The sequence below is a fragment of the Ornithorhynchus anatinus genome, chromosome 2 (genome assembly GCF_004115215.2).
Source record: "Ornithorhynchus anatinus isolate Pmale09 chromosome 2, mOrnAna1.pri.v4, whole genome shotgun sequence".
In the NCBI taxonomy this organism is placed as follows: domain Eukaryota; kingdom Metazoa; phylum Chordata; class Mammalia; order Monotremata; family Ornithorhynchidae; genus Ornithorhynchus; species Ornithorhynchus anatinus.
Genome location: NC_041729.1, coordinates 98,447,640 through 98,463,928, shown reverse-complemented (window position 1 = coordinate 98,463,928; position 16,289 = coordinate 98,447,640). Strand labels below are relative to the sequence as shown.

Here is a 16,289-nt window from a genome sequence, read left to right as displayed (position 1 = left end):
CACAGCTGACAAGTGACAGAGCTGGGTTTTGAACCCATGACCTCTGACTCCCAAGCCCGTGCTCTTTCCACTGAGCCACGCTGCTTCTCTAAAGCAGTAAGTAGATGATGAGGCGGTACTTGGCTCCTTGGCTCCTTTCTCGGCTGAGTGATTCGCATATCTTCTAAGTCCCAGCAACGGATGATGATATAATCTATGAGATACCATTGTCTAGATTTTGGTAAGATCCATGCAAAAAATGGACAGTTTCTAGTTAGCTCTCCTCCCCTCTGAGGGTTGCACCCGGTGAGTATCCAGTACTCTACGGCTCGGCTACGGGAGGGAGAGTCAAGCAGAGACCTACCCATTCCATTCCTAGCTCGCGCAGTGGCTAGCGAGTGGAAGACAATCTGCTACAAGGCAAAACTCACTCGTGCTGGGCAGCAGTGGCACGAGAGAGAGTCGAGGGCGGAAACTCAAGTTGACTGCACGGAAGGAGGCAATGGTAAACCACTTTGGATTTTTACCAAGAAAACTCTGTGGATCCACTACCAGAATGTTTGCAGGTGGAGAGCGGGGCGTTCTGAGAGAAGTGCGTCCGTTGTGTCGTTATGGATCGGGAATGACTTGACGGCATAAGACAAGTCAGATCAGCTCTCCGGTCCCCTCAGGGCCAGTGGCGATTCCCGACCACACGTCAAAATGTTCTCCGTTGATTAGCTTGACGGATCACAAATCCACATGGGCAGTCTCTCCGGGTTCTTGCAGAATTTTTCTTTCTATGTATCGTCGTGTGCCTATGGACGGGGAGCGTGTCTGCTAATTGTGTTGCACCATACTCTCCCAAGAGCCTAGTACGGTGCTCTGCACATAGTAAGCGGTCAGTAAATACCATCGATTGACTGTCAGATTGTATATGCTACTGTTAGTAGCCTAGGGTCATCCATTGTCACTTTTGTTTCTCAGGCAGACTCAGGAGGCCAGACACTGGATTTTCCTTCTTTGAACTGGACACAGAAGCTATATATCCATACTTTGTACTCGGGGAAACGCGTCTGGTGTGAATCGGCCACTCCTCTGCTGACCAGTTTCGGTCCAAGTAATGCAATGTTATTCGATGATGATCTCTGCTTGAACACAATAATAATTATGGTACTCTGAAGCGCTTACTGTATGTCAAAAACTCTTCTAAGCTCTGGGGTAGATACAAGTTAGGTTGGACACAGCCCCTGTCCCACATAGGGCTCACACTTTTAATCCCCATTTTACAGATGAGGTAACTGAAGCCCAGAGAAGTGATATGGCTTTCCCAAGGTCACACAGCAGACATGCGGTGGAGCCGGGGTTAGGACCTGCCGGTTTCACTTTTACAATATCGCCAAGATCCGGCCTTTCCTCTCCACCCAAACGGCTACCTTACTGCTACGGGCTCTCGTTATATCCCGGCTAGACTACCGTGTCAGTCTTCTCTCTGACCTCCCTTCCTCCTCTCTCGCCCCGCTCTGGTCTATTCTTCACTCCGCCGCCCGGCTCATCTTCCCGCAGAAACGATCTGGGCATGTCACTCCCCTTCTTAAACACCTCCCGTGGTTGCCTATCGACCTCCGCTCCAAACAAAAACTCCTCACTCTAAGCTTCGAGGCTCTCCGTCACCTCGCCCCTTTCTACCTCTCCTCCCTTCTCTCTTTCTACCGCCCACCCCGCACGCTCCGCTCCTCCGCCGCCCACCTCCTCGCCGTCCCTCGGTCTCGCCCGTCCCGCCGTCGACCCCCGGGTCGCGTCCTCCCGCGGTCCCGGAACGCCCTCCCTCCTCACCTCCGCCAAACTGATTCTCTTCCCCTCTTCGAAACCCTACTTAAAACTCACCTCCTCCAAGAGGCCTTCCCAGACTGAGCTCCCCTTCTCCCTCTACTCCCTCTACCACCCCCCCCTTCACCTCTCTGCAGCTTAACCCTCTTTTCCCCCCATTTCCCTCTGCTCTTCCCCCTCTCCCTTCCCGTCCCCTCAGCACTGTACTCGTCTGTTCAACTGTATATATTTACCCTATTTATTTTAATGAATTGTACGTCGCCTTGATTCTATTTAGTTGCCATTATTTTTACGAGATGTTCTTCCCCTCGACTGTATTTATCGCCATCGTTCTCGTCTGTCCGTCTCCCCCGATTAGACCGTAAGCCCGGCTAACGGCAGGGACTGTCTCTATCTGTTGCCGACTTGTTCATTCCAAGCGCTTAGTACAGTGCTCTGCACATAGTAAGCGCTCAATAAATACTATTGAATGAATGAATGAATGAATGAACCCATGACCTTCTGACTCCCAGGCCTGGGCTCTATCCACTAAGCCACGCTGCTTCTAAAGAAGTTTCCCCTTGGGGATCCCGATCCCAACCAGTGCAGCCTGTTTTTCCGGGCAATAAGCCCTCTGCCCAGTTTGTGACTTAACAGTTTCCTTGGGCATGGGCATCACCACTGACATTGGAATTAGTCTGACTAGGACTATAAGTTCCTACTAGGCTGGAAACACTTCCATCAACTTTCCTGTCGATGTGCTTCCCCAAGTCCAACAGCAGTAGCTATTAGGGAATTTCTAGCAGCCTTTGCAGATGGGTAGGTGTGTGAGAGCTGTCAGACAGCAGCTGTGATTTATTTCACATTATCAATATTCTGAAAGTGGGTTGGGTCAGTGAGGGGCCGTGATAGCCCCTCCCAAGTGCTTCCCCGACTAAGCCCTTTTATTTCCCTACTCCCTCTCTCCTGGGCATAACAATAATGCTATTTGTTAAGTGCTTATTATGTGCCAAGCACTGGCCTAAGCGCTGGGGAGGATGCAAGGTAATCAAGTTGTCCCCTGTGAGGCTCACAGTCTTAATCCCCATTTTAAAGATGAGGGAACTGAGGCACAGAGAAGTCAAGTGGCTTGCCCAAAGTCACACAACTGACAAGTAGCGAAGGCTGGATTAGAACCCATGACCTCTGACTCCCAAGCCTGGGCTCTTTCCACTAAGCTGCATCGCCCTTGTAACTGGAATTTGTACCTTTTTATTACTCCACCCTCAGCCCCACCACACCTAAGTCCACATCTGCAATTTTTGACATGCAAATTCGTGAACTGTTCCATATTTTTCTCTAATTTATTTATATTAATGTCTGTCTCCCCACCTCTAGACACTAAGCTTATTGTGGGCAGGGAATGTATCTCTTTATTGTTGAATTGTACTCTCCCAAGTGCTTAGAACAGTGCTCTGCACACAATAAGCACTCAGTAAGTACAACTGAATGAGTGAATTTTTAATGTCTGTCCCCCTCTGGGCTCTAAACTCCTTGTGGTCAGGGAACGTGTCTCCCAGCTCTGTTTTATTGTACTCTCCCAAGCACTTTGTTTAGTGGTCTGCACACAGTAAGAACTCAATAAATATGATTGATTTTACATAATAAGGTCTCAATAAATAGTACTGATTGATTGATGGCTTGATGTAACTCATCAAAGATCAGGCAGTCCTGGGGCTGGATGTAAGTGATAATATTAATAAACATTAGTATTTATTGTGAGCCTAGTTGATACGGTGCATTCTACTAAGCACAAGGGAAGTCCGGAAAAACAAAGTGACATGATCCCTGTCCATAAGGAAGAGGGAAAGGGATAATGATAATTATGACACTTGTTAAGCGCTTACTATCAAATCAATCAGTGAGTATATTTATTGAGCACCTACTATGTACAGAGCACTGTATTAAGCGCTTGGGAGAGCACAACATAACTGAATTGGTAGACACGTTCCCTATGGGCCAAACACTGGAGTAGGCGCAGGATGATCAGGTCGAACACAACCCCCGTGTCACGTGGGGCTCACAGTCTGTGTGCAAAGCACTGTACTAAGCCCTGGGGTGGTTACAATAAATTGAGATTGCACAGAGTCCCTGTTCCACATGAAGCTCACAGTCTATGTAGAAGGTGTAGGATCGAGTCCCCATTTTACAGATGAGGAAACTGAGGAACGAAGGAGCGAAGTGACTTACCCAAGATCACCCAGCGGACATGGTGCTGAAATTTTTATCAACATCAGACTCCCTCAGACTCCCTTGTAAATGCGGTTAAGATCTGTCTACAGGATCAAATGTTATTAAAGGTGGAACTCCCGGACAAAAAGAGGGATTTTTATAGGCTTCTTTTTCCCCGAGGAAAGCAGGCCAAAAAAAAAAAAAAGCCAGACTGACAGAGATCCACAGACTCGTTTAGGGACAGATGGATTAAATCCGCACTTGTGCTACGAGCCACTTAGGTAAGTGCAAACTTCTGCTCCGAGCTTATTCGCCAGAAGAGAGTTGATCTAACGGAAAGTTGATTACAGTAACTGAAATTAGTAGTCGAGTGATAGGGCTGTTCTGTAATTTGAAACTGGTGTGACTCTTGGTGAATCCCTCTCCTAGGGTCATAAAGTGACTTTTTGGCGGGAAGATGAGGGAAAGGTTAGAGGGTTGGGAAGGCAGGATTTGAGAGAGGGGGTTGAATGTGAGTCATGGGACGAGGAGGAAGATGAGTCACCAGATGACGGTAAAGTTGACATAATGGTGGACAAGTGATTCATTAGATAGAGATTAGGTTTTGAGTCATTACATAATGATTAAGGAATGAGGTCTCTGGTGGGGGGGTTGGTATCTGAAATCTTTAAATTCAAAACTACAAGGATGTGAAACAGGATTAAATTGTGAACAAATGGTTATTACAGGAAATGTGTTTGTGTGTGTGTGTATGTGTGTGTGTGTGTCTAATTTACGTGCTACTGCATAGGTTATCATCTTGGAGTGTCCCTTGACACGCATCTCTCTACCCCCCAAAGCTACTTCCCAATCCGCTATTTCTGCTTGTCCCAAGCCAACAGTGGTTGGCACATAGTAAGCACTTAACAAGTACAATAATTATTCATTATTATTATTGTTATTATTATTAACCTGCTAGCTGTACCTCACTCCCAACTCTCCTGCCTCTACCCCCTTCCTCATGTTTTCCCTAGCTGCTTAATTATAATACTAATGACAATAATAATAATAGTATTTGTTAAGCACTTACTATGCGCCAAGTCTGAGGTAGATACAAGTTAATCAAGTAGGACACAGTCCCTGTCCCACATGGAGTTTACATTCTTATCCTCATTTTACAGATGAGGTAACTGGCCCAGAGAAGTAAAGTGACTTGCTCAAAGTCATGCAGTAGACATGTGGTGGAGCCAGGATTAGAACCCAGGACCTTCTGACTCCCAGGGCTGCGCTCTATCCACTAAGCCTTGCCACTTCTCCCTTTCTCCCTCCATCAGACAGACCACATCTCTCCCTACCTTCAAAGCTCTCCTGACCCCTCAACCTCAGTACGCTTTCCCCAGTTAAATCCCAGCGTTCCGACTCATTTAATCCCATCGACCATCTAGCATTTATGTACCTACTTGTGCCCATCCTCAGCACTCATGAATCGGTTACTTATTTGCATGTTCCATTATTCCATTTGATTACTCTGTTTGAAAATAATTTTGTCTGCCCCTCTCATTAAGGTACAAGTGCCTTGTGGGCAAAGAATATGCCCTTTGCTTGTTTTGTCCTTCCCAAGCCTTTAGTGCAGAGCATCGCACTCAGTGGGAATTCAATAAACACTTCTACAATCACTAGAGAGGCAGCAACATACGTGCGTAGTTGGTCCGAACCGATGCAGTGGTCTTAAAACTTTCAGCAATGCCATTAATAAGGTCAGACCTCATTAAGTTAGTCAATAAGTGGTATTTACTGAGTATTTACTCTTCATTCATTCAATCATATTTATTGAGTGCTTAATGAATCAGAACACTGTACTAGGTGCTTGTACAGTAAACTGGAGTTGATAGGCACATTCCCTGCCCACAGTGAGCTTACAGTCTAGGGAGACAGATATTAATATGAATAAAAAACTAATCATAATAATGTTAGTATTTGTTAAGCACTTATTATGTGCAGAGCACTGCTCTAAGCACTGGGGTAGATACAGGATAATCAGGTTGTCCCACGTGAGACTCACAGTTAATCCCCATTTAGCAGATGCGGGAACTGAGACACAGAGACATCCCTCCTACTGATATTTTGTTATTTTAATGCTATATGTTAAGTGCTTACTATATGCAAAGCACTGTTCTAAGCACTGGGGGGGTGGATACAAAGTGATGAAGTTGTCCCGCGTGGGGCTCCCAGTCTTAATCCCCATTTTCCAGATGAGGTAACTGAGGCCCAGAGAAGTGAAGTGACTTTCCCAAAGTCACACAGCTGACAAGCAGTGGAGTTGGGATTAGAACCCATGTCCTCTGACTCCCAAGCCTGGGCTCTTTCCACTGAGTCACGCTGCATGTGGGACCTGATTATCTTGTATCTTCCACAGCGCTTAGTACAGCGCTTGGCACAAAGTGCTTAACAAACATCATCATCATTATTATTATTATCATTATTATTCTAGTAGCTGAATGTACAGAAGTCTGAAAGGCAATCCTTGACTTCCAGGAGCTTACGATCTAATGAGGAAGACGAACAGCCAAAGACAGTCGCATCAACAATAGTTCAGAGTGTGAGCGCAGATGCAATAACAACTACAAATGGATAAATAAATCAACAAATAGTGAAAAGATCCTTAGAGTGTGAAGTGACTAATGGGAAGGAATGACCAGGAAGAAGGGGATTAATATTGGGAATGTCTTCTGGAAGAGGGTGATTTTCAGGACAACTTTGAACAATAAGTGATAATTATGATGCTTGTTAAGTGCTCCTAAGCACTGAGTAAAGTGCTCTGCACGCAGTAAATGCTCAATAAATGCTTCTGATAGATTGAATGACTGATCTTTCCTCCCCGATGGCATCTTCAATCTCACACTTTCTTATGGCTCCTTCCCCTCGGTCTATCTCGTCTGTCTCGTCGCCAACCTCTCACCCACGTTCTCCCTCTGGCCTGGAACATCCTCCCTCTTCGTATCCAACAGAAAATCATTCTCTCCGCCTTCAGAGCCTTGTTGAAGAGTTACTTCCTCCAAGTGGCCTTCCCTGACTGAGCCCTCATTTCCTCCTCTCCCACTTCCTTCCGTATCACGCTTGAGCTTAGATTTGTTCCCTTTATTCATCTCTCCCTTAGCCTCACAGAATTTACATATGCATCTGTAATTTATATTACTATCTGTCTCCCTGCTCTAGACTGTAAGCTCACTGTGGGCAGAGAACGCATTTACCAACAGTGTTATACTGCACTCTTTCCAAGCAGTTAGTACAGTTCTCTGCACACAGTAAGCTCTCAATGAATATGATTGATTGTTTCCCTTCAAACCGGTTGATGGATCCCCAATCCTAAAAAACCTTCTCTGAAACTCACTGCATCCTCCCTCCCAGGTCCCATCCTTACTCCTTGACTTAGTTGTTTACATCCGCTGTCTCCTTTTCCTCTCCTCCAATTCCATTCTTGACCCTCTGCAATCTGGTTTCTGTCCCTCCACCCCACAAAGACCTCCCCCACCAAGGTCACTAGGTACCTGACACTGCCCACTCCTTTCCCCTAGAAACTCTATCCTACCTTGCTTTTCCTGAGACTTTTACTTCCCTAGCCAAGACCTCTCAGTCTTTTTCACCAGCTCTTCCTCTGTCTCCCACCCCTTAGCTGTGGGTGTCCATCAAGACTGGGTTCTGGGTCTCCCTTCTCTTAATTTCCATCCATTTGCTTGGGGAGCTCTTTCACTTCCATGGCTTCAGCCACTACATGGATGACACCCCTCTTACCCGGACCTCTCTCCTTTTCTACAATTTCACATTTCCTCCTGTTTCCAAGACATCTCTAGATGGAAGTCTTACTAGCATCTTCATCTTAACATGTCCAAAAGTGAATCCCTCATTTCCCTCCCAAATCCTCCCCTTCCCCTCATTTTCCCATCAAAGTTGTCATCACCCTCCTCCCCATATCTCAAGCTCACCATCTTGGCCCTACCCTTAATTCCTCCCTTTCTTTCACTTTCCTCATTCAGCCTGTCACTAAATCCTGTCTGGTCTTCCTCCACTGCATTTCCAGAATCCATCCCTTTCTTTCCATCCAATTTACCAACATATTGATCCAGACATCAGCACATTCTGGCTTGACATTGTATCAGCCTCTCCGCTGATCTCCCCACCTCCAGTCTTTCCCGTGAGAAGCAGCATGGCCTAGTGGAAAGAGAGCAGAAGTCAGAGGACCTGGGTTCTTAACCCAGCTTCGCCATTTGTCTTCTGTGTGACGTTGGGCAAGCCACTTGACTTCTCTTCAAAATAGAGACTCAATATCTGTTCAACCTCCTGCTTATGCTGTGAGCCCCATGTGGGACCTGTATTTTGTATCTACCCCAATACTTTGTACGGTGCTTGGCACATAGTAAGTGCTTAACAAATACTATTATTATTATTGCTGTCTCCGCTGTGTGTGTTCCCCTGCTTCCTGGATCATTTCTTTAAAATATTGAATTGTATATAACTTTGAATTTCCCCCAAACCCCCTGTGGTTGCCCACATTTCTCCTCATCAAGTGGAAACTCCTAACCACTAGCCTTAAAGCTCTCTCCTCGAATCCTGTCCTTCTCTTCTCCCCGGTAGCCCTCCTCATTCTGTCTGTTTCTTTCAAGAAAAGCTAGCCACTGTGCCTCTCTCCCACTGCTTACTTCTTTCTCAAGTCCTCCCACCTTGTCTGGAACTCCCTTATCTTCCTCACCACAGCTCTCCCCACCTCCAAACCCCTTCGAAATCACACCTCCTCCTCCAGGAGGGTTTCCTTGACTAATATTTAACCTCCCATCCTACTTCCCCCAGCTGCCTCTTCAGCCCCTCCAACGTACTTAAGAATTGTAGTTACTACAGCCTCATATAAACATAATGTACATACTCTTTCTCTATTATATTTAGATCTCTGCTACTCTATTTCTCCCCTCAGTTGTAATTTATGTGTCTCCCTCCCCAGCTAGACCACTGAATTCCTTTTACTCTTTTGTCCCCTTCCAGTTACCTAGTATAGAGCTCTGACCACCAGAGGTACTCAGTAAGTGCTACTGATCGATCATTACGGTAGTCCAGTCAGATGACTCCAAAAGGAATTAGTTTTATATCTTTTGATTAAATACGTTCCAATCTTCCTCTCACCCCCTTTCACCGAAAGATTTTCTTGGCATTGGGCGGCAAAGGCGGCCCATGAAACTTGAAGCACCGCCTTAAGTTGATGGAAACCAAGATTTCGTGTTTCAAGAAACAACGCTTGTGGTTATTCTTTGATGAATTCTCAGAAGATCAACATTCTAGAACTGCTGAAATGAAATGTCCTAATTGGGAAAGTCAGAAGCCTTCAGTGATCTGGGAAGTTTCTCTGTCCACAGTGTGTGATGCCCAGGGTAAACAATGGGCTCTCCATCCCTCTCTCTTCCTCCTCTCCCCTCTTGCCCCTGTTTGGACACATGATATGCCAATTTGCAGCACTTTTCTGAAGAACTGTGTCTCCAATTCACCTCAAGTGCCCTCCGGTTTCAGGCAATTGAGGCTAGGCCAGACACTAGTGGCTCAGTGATATTCGCTCAGTTTCTGACCCCTAAAGCCGTTAGCTGGTGGTGAAGGCCTATGCTCCATCCCATTGATGTCTGCATCCGAGAACCGGTCATAAGAACGATCGTGGTATTCATTAAGTACTTTCTATGTCGAAGCATTGTACTAAACTCTGGGATGGCATGGCAATCACTCCACCTAGACTCAGTCCCTCAAGAATAACAATAATTGTGATATTTGTTAAGCACCGTACTAGTGTCGAGCACTGTTCTAAGGGCTGGGGAAGGTACAAGCTAATCAGGTCAGGCACAATTCCTGTCTCACACGGTGCTCAGAGTCTAAGTCAGCCACTAAGTAAGTCACTTCGCTTCTCTGTGCCTCAGTTACCTCATCTGTAAAATGGAGTTAATGACTGTAAGCCCCAGGTGGGACAACTCAATTACCTTGTATCTCCCCTAGTGCTTAGAGCTGTGCTTGGCACATAGTAAGGGCTTAACAAATACTATTCTTCTTCTTCTTCTTCTTATTAAGTAGGAAAGAGAATAGATACTTAATCCTCATTTTTTTTAGATGCAGTAATGGTGGCACAGAAATGTGAAGTGACTTGCCCAAGGTCACACAGCAGACAAGTGGCAAAGTCAGGATGAGAACCCAGGTCCCCTGATTCCCAGGGCTGTGCTTTTTCCACTAGGCCTCAGAATCTCCTTCTGGTTCCTTCTCCCCCATCCTTCATTCATTCATTCATTCAGCCAATCATATTTATTGAGGGTTTACTGTGTGCAGAACACAGTACTAAGCGCTTGGGAGAATACAATGTAACAATAAACAGACACACTTGCTGACCACAGCGAGTTTACAGTCTAGAGTTAGATAGATGATAACCAGATTAGCCCCTGCCCCTCTCCCTCCAGGGAACCCACAGTTTAAGATATAGGGAGAATGGGCATTTTAGCCCCAGTTTTTTGCTGAGGAAACTGAGGCACAGAGTGGTTAAGTAACCTAACCAGGATCACACAGCAGGAAAGTGGCAGAGCGGGGCCTGAAATCTGGGTGTCTCAACTCCCAGCCCTGTTGAGATGCATTTTCTTCACAACTTTGTACACCATGCTCTAGAAGCTCTTCAGACCAGAGGAGAAAGCAGGGCTTGAATGTTATCAAAAGAAGCAGTGGTAAAAAATTTCACTGTCAAAGCCTGTTTCAGTGAGGGAATTGTGGGTCCCGAACATGTACAGATTCTTGAACTGTACTCTCCCAAGGCTTAGTACAGTGCTCTGCATCCAGTAAGTGCTCAATAAATACCAGTGATTGATTGAAATCCTCCCGATGTACTTCATTCAATCGTAGTTATTGAGCGCTTACTGTGCACAAAGCTCTGTACTAAGCGCTTGGGAGAGCACAATATAACGGGCACATTCCCTGCCCCAAACAAGCTTCATGAGGCAGCATGGTCTAGCATAGAACTCATGGGCCTGGGAGCCAAGAGATGCACTTCCGTTGACCTCTTCTGGCCCCTTGGGCAAGCTGGCTCACCTCTTTAGGCCACTACTTTCTCCTGTGCAAAACGGGGTTTAATCACACCGCCTTTCTTTACCTCACAGCTATTAGAACAAAACAAACAAACCCATTCCACAATCGGAAGGCATTATTATCATTAGGATATAGGATATCAGCATTATAATTACCCCAGAGATGAACAAATAGCCCAATCACCGATATTATTGCAAGTTCATAGAGTCAAGGAGCATGTTTGCTCCTTCTCACACTTTGAGGTGGGCTTGGCTATTTCACCAGTGAGGTTTCAGTATAAGAAACCTCAGAGGAGAAATTGCCATTAAAAGATGCCTCCAAATTGCACTGCGTTGTCCTCGAATAATCTCTAGAAACCCGAAAATGTGTGCTTGGAAACCGATGTGAGATGAAGAATGTTGGAGGGAAATGTTTAAAATAACTAAAGTCCAGAACAATAACACAATAATCATGATGACAATAAATCCCTTTCGGGAACCCACTGATGTTTTCCGACCCACTGTGCGAGCCCTGAAAAACAGTCCTGAGGGATCTTACTCGGTCTTTCTCTGAGGGAAGGATCCTTTAATTCCGTGACCCCTCTTGATCCTGTTTCTGGCTGAATTTTGGAATTCAACCCACCCTGTTCTCCCAGACCAATAATCTCCTCCAAGGTTGTTCGAGGTTTTGGGGGCTGCAGAAAACGTTTGCTTTTCATTTGGCCTGTGGCAAAATGCCTCTTGCCTTCCTTCTTCTGGAAGAGAAACTCCCAGAAAGTGGAAACTGCGATTTCCCTCAGAACGCCCTAGTCCTTCAGTGTTTTGTGAATGGGAACTGACTATTGGGTTGATTTCCAGTGAACGGCACTGGCAGATTTCAACCACACAGTATTTTTGATTTACCACCTATAGGTGTGCAGAGCACTATACATTTTGCAAAGGACCCTTCTTGGTCCTTGGGAGAGCAAAAAAGGAAGAAACGTGGTCCCTGTTTTGTGGAGCTCTGATCTATCAGGTTTACAAAAAAACAATGGCAATCCGTGAAACCACTGTTAAGTAAATAAAAGGAGATGCCTCTCAAGGAATTGAAGAATGTGGGAGGATGGAAAAGAACATCAAGTTGTCCTCCAAACTGATCCCAGGAGACGAGCTCTGGAATTCTTTGTATTGGGTTTATGAGGATGGGGTTAAACTCCCAGGATTTGGGAGACCAACCGTGTCAATGTGGGTATAAATACTGTGAGCCCCGTGTCGCTTAGGGGCTGAGTCTGATCTGAATTTGTCACAGAATTTGTCACACTTAACAGATGCTACTATTACTGTTCTTATTGGTTATAATAATGATGATGATGATCATCATCATAATAGAATCAGGACTGGTGGGCAGAAAGAAAAGCCTGGAATGTCATCTGTCAGTCAAGGGGGCATGCTGACATCATGGTAATTTTGCAGGGGATGAAGGCATGGCTGGGAGAAGTGGCTCTGAAAAATTTCGTCTTTTTTTCTGACTGCGTTTACCCTGAAAATATCAGCTTGGGATGGCCTGTTAAGTTTGTCCAAAGCAGATTTGGGCTGAAGAAGAGATTTTCTCCTAAAAACTTCCCCTCAAAAAGTGAACATAATTATGTACAGATATGGTCATCGGATGGTTGGATATTCATTTGCTTAGATTGTGAGCCCTCTGTATTACCTGATTATCTTGTATATATTCCATCACTTAGTATCGATCAATCGTATTTATTCATTCAATAGTATTTATTGAGCGCTATGTGCAGAGCACTGTACTAAGCGCTTGGATTGTACAAATCGGTAACAGATAGAGACAGTCCCTGCCCTTGAGAACTTACTGTGTGTAGATCACTGTACTAAATGTTTGGGAGTGTGTAAGCTCCTTTTAGACCACAAGCTCATTAAGGGCAGGGAATGTGTCTGCTAATTCTGTTGTATTGTACTCTCCCAATTACTTAGTACAGTGCTCAGCCCATAGTAAGCACTCAATAAAGACCATTGATCGATTGATACAATATAACAGGCTTGGCAGATACATTCCCTGCCCACCAGGAGCTTACAGTCCTGAGTGGGAGACAGGTATTGATATAAATTATGTACGTATTTGCATAAATGCTGTGGGGCTGAGGGAGGGGGAAATAAAGGGTGCAAATGCAAGTTCAAGGGTGATGCAGAAGGGAGTGGGAGAAGAGAAAATGAGGGCTTAGTTGGGGAACTCCTCTAGGAAGAGATGAATTTTTAATAAGGCTTTGAATTTTTAATAAGGGGAGAGTAATTTGTCAGAGATGAAGTGATATTAGCACAATGCTTGGCTCATAGTAGACAATTATTATTACTATTATTGTCGTCTGACCAATTGATTTCCACGATGAACTTAAAAGACCAGAGTCTTTCTGCAGAGTGGGGTGTAAGGGTGAACTTCAGGAGTGTGGTAAAGGCCAGAGAATATCCATCACCCAGAACCTCAAAGGGGACATTTCAGCTGAATGTCAGTGCCAAGCAAACAGAGAGTGAGGGATTTAGGAAATTCATCATCCGTACCATCACTGATATTGGCTGGGCGCCTCTTTCTATAAGAAGCAATGTTCTATGATCTTAGAGGACAGATAGGAGGGTAAGACATGCCACTCGGCCACTTTGCCTACCCTGTGCCCTTGAGGAAGTCACTAAACTTCTCAGTGCCCCCGTTTCCTCATCTGTAAAATGGGGATTAAATACTGGTTGTCCCTCGTACTTAGACTGTAAGCTCCATGTGGGACCTGATGAGCTTGGATCTACCTGTGGCTCAGTGGAAAGAGCCCGGGCTTGGGAGTCAGAGTTCTTGGGTTCGAATCCCAGCTCTGCCACTTGTCAGCTGTGTGACTGTGGGCAAATCACTTAACTTCTCTGTGCCTCAGTTCCCTCATCTGTAAAATGGGGATCAACTGTGAGTCTCATGTGGGACAACCTGATTACCCTGTATCTACCCCAGTGCTTAGAACAGTGCTTTGCACATAGTAAGCGCTTAACAGATACCAACATTATTATTATTATTATTACCTCATTGCTTAATTCAGTGCTTGGCACATAGTAAGCACTTAACAAAAACCCCAATTATTATATGGCCTCATTCTTGAGGAGCATTCAGTTAAATAGGGAATTCAAGCAGACAAAAATGGACAAATATGCAATATCTAAGGAGGGAGATACAAGTGGATTAATCAAAAACAGAAAAATGTCATGATGGCTGAGGAGATATTAGTAATAGTAATCATGGTATTTGTTAAGCGCTTACTATGTGCCAAATACTGTATTAATCAGTGGGATAGACAGAAGATAATCAAGTTGGACACAGTCCCTGCCCTACTGGTGACTCGTAGCCTAAGTAGGAGGGAAAACAGGTATTCACTCTTCTGGGCCTCGGTGTCATCCTCTGTAAAATGAGAATTAAAGTAACTTTCTCGAAGTCACTCAGAATGCAAATGGCAGAGCCGGAATTAAAACCCAGGTCCTCTGACTCCCAGGCCCACGTTCTTTCCGAAAGGCCACGCTGCTGCTTGTGATGGCATAATGGGGAAAATGAGATTAATCCTGGAAGCCTGCCTGGGAAAGTGACTTTATAAGAGGGTAGTGTGGCAAAGCTGATTGGGAAGGGCATTTCAGGCAGAAGTGGTAATCGGAACAATAGTTTGGTAGCAGGAGAGTTGAGAGTGAGGAGCAGTGGAAGTTGGTCTTGGAGAAGTAGCATGGCCTAGTGGATAGAGCCCAGGCCCGGGAGTAAGAAGATTCTGGGTTCTAATCCCGACTCCACCAGTCATCTGCTGTGTGACCTTGGGCAAGTCACTCACTTCTCCATGCCTCAGTTACCTCATCTGTAAATGGGGATTAAGACTGTGCGCCCTGGGTGGGCCATGGACTGCGGCTCACATTCTGAATCCCCATGTTACAGATGAGGTAACCGAGGGACAGAGGAGTGAAGTGACTTGCTCAAGGTCACACAGCAGACAAGTGGTGGAGCCAGGATTAGAACCCTGGTCCTTCTAACTCCCAGGCCTGTGATCTCTCCACTAGGTCACGCTGCAGGCATATGGTCTGCCACATCAAGTCTGCCATGCTACTTTGAGGAATGGCCAACGCAAAGCTTATTCAGTGAAAACACTGGGGCTCCAGTCATTTACTTTCTATATCACCTACCTCGACGAGTCTGGAAAAACCAGGTGAAGCCCATCTGAAAGACACCCCCAACCCCAAAGTCGCCATGGAATAAGATTGCTGCTAATGGGTTTTTCAGAAAGGCTAAGGTGTGGGGGAGACATGGGTGCCTCTCTCAGTCATGAGGAAAGTCCTTGGATTGGAGAAAAGGAGACTCCAATTCCAGAGCCATTACTTCGGTTCTTGCATTAACACAAAATTAACCGGAGGAGAGCGCGAGGAGGGGGAGGAGAGTGGGGGGTGGAATCCAGACTAAGTCCAATTTTCTGTCATTGGAGGCATGTGGAGACCCGTGTCGGGGTCACTCGGAGGGAAATTAAACCGATATTTACCCCGTATTGAACTTGAACCATTCCATTTGATTATTTTCTTTTTTCCACAGGTGACTGTTTCCTCCGTATGTTTTGGCAGGAATTCTCATCATCAAAGTTCAGCTCCACGGGGGCGTAATAACCTTTTCTTTGCAAACGTGCAAGGATCAGATTATGCTGTAATTCAGATGGCTGAGGGTTTGCCAGTTTTGTGAGTTCATGTCCGTGGCTGACTGGCTGGATGTTTCTTTACCACAATTCTCTCTGTAATTATCTTCTCCTCCCCCTCCCAACTGGATGGATGCCATCTGTGTTTATCTGTCTCAACCAACAAGCTGGAAGCTTCTGGAGGACGGGGCCTGGGCGTTTTGCTCTAATCACGTATTCCTAAGCACTTAGTACAGTGTTCTGCACGTCCGCTGTTCCTTTAATACCAATCTACTCACTATGTCTCACTCTCATCTCTCTCACCTTTGATCCTTTGGTCACCTCCCCTCTCTTGCCTGGAACTCCCTCCCCCTTCATATCTGATAGGCCACCACTCTATCCATCTTCAAAACCCTACTAAAATCACATCCCCCCCATGAAGTCTTCCGTGATTAATCTCTCATCTCCCCACCCTATTTTCTCTCCTTACTGCATCATGTGTGCGCTTAAGTCCATACCCCCTTAAGCACTTAGCTACTCATCTCATCCAAACCCCCAAAGCACTGATATATATATCTCCTAATACTCCATTACCCCTCTCAGG

The 16,289-nt window shown here is 45.6% G+C and overlaps 1 non-coding gene across 1 annotated transcript; it reads left to right on the top strand.

Annotated features, from left to right (window-relative positions):
• Positions 1 to 264: 264 nt before the first annotated feature.
• LOC114809931 lies at positions 265 to 400 on the top strand. Its single transcript, XR_003757702.1, has one exon. It is a non-coding gene; the product is annotated as a small nucleolar RNA SNORA7 (small nucleolar RNA).
• The last annotated feature ends 15,889 nt before the right edge of the window (positions 401 to 16,289 follow it).